Genomic DNA, 5,286 nt, shown 5'->3' with positions numbered 1-5,286 from the left:
GATGCTCAGTTGCATGTGCGAGTTAATCAATGACTGGTATTAGTCTGGGTTTCAGATACCGAATGGTGCCAAAGAGGATGGAGGTGTGCATTATTAGATGTCTGTAACACAATCGAAAACTTTGTCAGAGGCTAATGGATTTGCTGCACAAAGACAATATTTTCAGATTTAGAAAGGCATGCATATTTCATGCTCACCGGCAGAGTATCAATCTCTGCCACATGGCATCAACAATAGGGGTATTGATTCACTTTGTTTTCTCATCTGAGAAACGTACCACGGGGCCTGTGTCTGTCACCGCTGCTCTGTGCTGTCACCTTTCTGTTGAATAAAACAAGCACGGCACAAAAAATCTTATAGATTTTCCCCTGCGTGTTTTTATTACAGGTGATTTAAACCTGTGACTTCACAGTTTGTCTCACTGTAGATATCTCACACATATAAACACATATACACAAGTCAAAGGCAGACACATCTGACTGCCATCCCCATGTAATCCAGTATCGTAAGTGTGAGCTGCAGACACGGGAGCCCGACAGCACCTTGGGTGGCTGTGATCGGTTCATCTACCAGTTGGAAAGTTGGTGGACTGATCCACAGCTTCTCCTGTCTATGTGTTGAAATATCCCTGCTTAGGTCCAGATAAAAGCGCTGTATACATGTACGTGTGACTGGGTGAATAAGACTTGTAGGTGTTTGAGCGTTCAAAGGTGAGTAGCATTGTTCATAATGTCCATCAGTTTCTTTAATGTCCTTTTCTCTGCCACTGTCACCAGAGTGTCCAGCTTCATGCCGACCACAGAGCTAGCCCTCCTGATCAGTTTCTCCAGCCTGGATGAGTCCCTCTTTGCTGTGCTGCTCCCCCAGCACACCACAGCATAGAAAAGTACTCCAGCAACCACCGACTGGTAAAACATCCTCAGGAGCTTCCTGCAGATGTTAAAAGACCTCAGCCTCCTGAGGAAGTACAGTCGGCTTTGGGCTTTTTTATACAGGTGCTCTGTGTTGCATGACCAGTCCAGTTTATTGTCCACCCACAGCCCGAGGTACTTGTACTTGCTGACCACCTCCACCTCCTCCCCCTCTATCTGAACCGGCAGTGGACCTGCTCTAGACCTCCCGAAGTCCACAACCAGTTCCTTAGTCTTTGAGGTGTTGAGTTGCAGGTGGTTTATGTGACTCCATGCGACAAAGTTCCTCACCAGACTTCTGTACTCCTCTTCCTGATCATCCCAGATACACCCCATGATGGCCGTGTCGTCTGCAAACTTCTGAATGTGGCATAATTCAGAGTTGTAGCAGAAGTCAGAGGTGTACAGGGTGAAGAGAAGAGGGGACAGCACAGTTCCCTGTGGTGCTCCTGTGCTGCTGACCACAGTGTCAGACGTGATGTCCTTCAGCCTGACGTACTGTGGTCTGTCGGTGAGGTAGTCGGAGATCCAAGCCACCAGGCAGGGGTCCACCTCCATCCTGTTCAGTTTCTCCTGAAGCCTTCACCTCCCGCTGTGCTGCTTTCATCTCCTCCTTCACTTTGCTCCTGAAAGCCTTCTTCTTCATGTTTGTTATTAGGATAACACCGTACCATCTTAGCAGGGGCGACTGTGTCCACACAAAAGTTGAGGTAGTCTGTCAGACAGTGTGTCGCCCCCTCTATGTCCTCACCATGTGGGCTCAGGAGCACATCCCAGTCTGTGGTGTCATAGCAGTCCCTCAGAGCATCCTCCTTTTCTGGGTCCATCTCCTGATGGAGCGCGTTGTGACAGGCTGCCTTTGGACGAGGGGTGTGTATTGTGGCTGTAGGTAAACCAGGTTGTGGTCTGACTTCCCTGGTGGGGGGAGGGGGGTGGCTCTGTATGCATCTCTCACATTAGCATACAGTAGGTCAATTGTCCTGTTGCTCCGTGTGGGACAGTTCACAAACTGGTGAAAAGCAGCCAGAGTAGAATCCAGTGTGGCATGATTAGTCTCCAGATATAATAATGAAAGCCTCGGGGTTTTGTGTCTGCAGTAACTGTAACTGTGTGTATTTGCTCACAGGCAGCTGCTGCGTCGGCCCTCGGAGGGATGTAAACACACACACAGTCACATGACTGAACTCTCGAGGTAGATAGTATGGCTGCAAGCTAACGGCTAGCAGCTCCAGGTCCGGACTTAAACAGGTTTACATACATATTGAAATGTACCCTTTAATACAGTGTAAAAAACTGAACTAATTTTTATCTTTTTATGGGAAATAATACAGTTTTTTCATTTGACACCACCTATTTTGTCACGTCCCTCATGGCCTTGATGAAAGTTTACTTTGAAAATACCAAATAAAACTATTTAAAAAGTCAATAAATATTGGTATCAACCTAAACATCTGTTTGCTGTTAATATTTCTTTTTTTCAAATGTAATTGTTAATTGTTCAATAAAATCACAATTATTCCTGTACCTGACTAACCCTTCAACCCCGTCACATGAATGATCCCACCCCCATAAATACAATGGTGTGATCCAGAATTCCATATACATCAGGAAGTGACATCACTGTAGTCTTTTGGACAACAGGACCAGAGACAGGCAAGTTGCTCCATTCTTTTCCTTTATTTTAGTCATTTATCTTGTGATATTGTGGTCGTCAACCTCAATGACTCAACACCGTAACATGAAAAAAAGAAAACTATTACTTATGAAAAGTTTTTTGTTAGTTCCTGAATATATGGTGATTTTGAATTTCATGCATGCCATGTGCTCTCTGTCTGGTATTCACTACATTGAGCAGCGGCCAGTTTGTGCAAAAATCTCAACCCTGTTATGTTTTTGATTGTAACGGGGTTGTGAGATTGTGATGGGGTTGAGAGTTTAATACTTTGGTTGTTAAGTTATCCAATTATTTAAATCAGTTATTATTATATTCAATCACCATTCTTATACTGCATGCATGCTGAATGTGATTTATGTTCCATGTTAAGGATGCGAGTAAGATGGCACCAACAACAGCAGCAGAAAGGCAAAGGAAGTATCGGGAACACCTTAAAGCTGATCCTGAAAGAAGGGAGAGATACCTGCAGAGTGAGCTGAGAGATGGAGGCAACTGTCAAGGTGACACTCAAGAAATCTTTGGAGGGCACACAAGAGGACCTCATTGAGCTCTTCCAGAGCTTTGTAAAGAAATTTAAAATGAATCACTTTAATATCGAGCAGCAGTATGCCTTCTGCCGTGAGCTGAAGAACAACATGTCAGGGGAGGAGGCTTGGATACATGTTGACTTCTCAGAAAACTACAGCTGTAAATACAGTTCTCAAGTTCAGGCGGTCCACTTTGGGGCTTCACATCAGCAGGCTGCCCTTCATACTGGTGTGTTGTCTGTTGGTGGACTCTCAGAGCCTGTGTGCTTTAGCAATTTCACTTTGCCTGTTCTTCAGACATAAAACATGTTGAAGGTGCATCTTCATGTCGTGTTCATGCTCCTAGGATACATGCTCAGTAACATCCGACTGATGTGTGTTTTGAACATCACTACTTTTGCCCTGTTACAGTATTATGAGAACTATTTAAATGCTTTCTACAACCTGCAAAAAGTTAAGGAAACATTTATTTTGGGCACAAACGACAATACGTCTTTTTGCCTGGGTTTAACCCATAAAAAAAAGGAAGATGCTGGATGCACTCGGTGTATTCTGAGCTACAAGGAGCTACAAATCTGTCCATTTTTCAACTATTTGTCTTTCAGCTGAGTTTTAAGAATGCAGTTCTTTAGCGTTAGGCTCCGTAAACAGAAATGCAGAGAGCAAGGATTCTTTGGCCATAAATAACTCATACAGTGTTTAACTGCACAAAGTGCACCCTTCAATTACCTTAGTTAAAGGTCAGTAATACTCCGTATTGACTTAGCTTCTGTTCATGAACTTTTCTCTCAGTTCTTTCACTCTTGCACTTTCTTTAGTGGTGTCGACATCAATGCTATAAACTGTTGTCTATAGAAATGTGTTCATGTTTGTGGGAGCATCATCATGCTGAAAACAAAGTGAAGTTTAAACAGTTCATCAGTGGCTGCCAGTAATGTGGTTCCCTGGGAGGGGATGAGCTTATCATCTTGTAGTATGTGTTGATGGCTGGATGGGTCGACTGTTTGTGTGGAAGAACGGGCCAAATTTACAGTTGGAAGTGTCTGGAAGCTGTTATCACCACCAAAGCCTTTTGTACGAAGTACGTGTGTGATCGCTGATGCTTTTTCCACCTGTGGACGAACTCTCCTGTCCCCCAAGTGGTACCCCAGATACTGTACCCCCCTCTATCCAACCGCACACTTCGTTGGGTTTGCCGTGAGCCCTGTCTGCCTCAAGGACTCCAGGACTGCAGCCACCCACTGCACATGCTCTACTCAGGTGTCACTAAGGATGATAACATCATCCAGGTAGGTGGCAGCATATGCAGCATGCAGCTGTAGCACCCAGTCCATGAGAACATGGCCGGACGTACCAGTGTGATGAACTGGTCAGACAGAATCTCTTTCGGGATGCCGACTCGGTACCTGAAACAGCGCCTGTGCTACACTCTTTGTAGAAATGGTGTGCAGCGGCTTCCGGGTAACGCGTTGCATACTCCACCAGAACTAATACAAAGCGATAGCCACATGCACTCCGGTGAAATGGCCCGGTGAGGTCCATGCCAATGCGGACGTGCACCATCGGCGCACATCCACTCGGATGCCCGGCCAATGAAATTGGGCCATTTTTCGCTCCCGAGTTTTATCATGTCCCAGATGTCCTGCCATGGGGTTGTAATGAGCCGTCGATGATCTTCCGGGGAGAGGCCCAGTTGGTCAAGCATGGCCCGGCCGATGTCTGCGAAGTTCCCCTGTGATTCTGGTGGAAGACTCAGACCCCCGTCTGGGCCTCCCACGACAACAAGGGCAGCAGCCGCGGCACCCACTCCACCGGAGGCCACTGGCATGTTTCTGCTGTGGGCTGGAAGGCCTTCACGAAAATCTGGGGATTGTGCATTTCCCCCATGCGATGCAGTGCCACTGGGGAGGGGTGGGCAGTGACACGACGACCCTGACCAGTCACTCCAGGACCTGTGTCTGCCAGTCCGCCTGTTTCACGCAGCTTGTCAAGCTGCTCCTGCTGTGCATCCGCTTGCTCCCGGTTCATATTTGCCATTCCCACCAATATCTGGAGTGGCTGTGTAGACAGTGTGGCCTGAGGGTCAGATAAAAACGGGTTGTTGCACCACTGTGAATAAATCCGACGCCACACAGCGTTCTGATGGCTGTTTATGATTTTTTTCATTTGTGAA

This window comes from Aulonocara stuartgranti (genome assembly GCF_965226115.1).
Source record: "Aulonocara stuartgranti genome assembly, chromosome: 23".
In the NCBI taxonomy this organism is placed as follows: Eukaryota; Metazoa; Chordata; class Actinopteri; order Cichliformes; family Cichlidae; genus Aulonocara; species Aulonocara stuartgranti.
Note: the sequence above shows the minus strand (reverse complement) of the source record.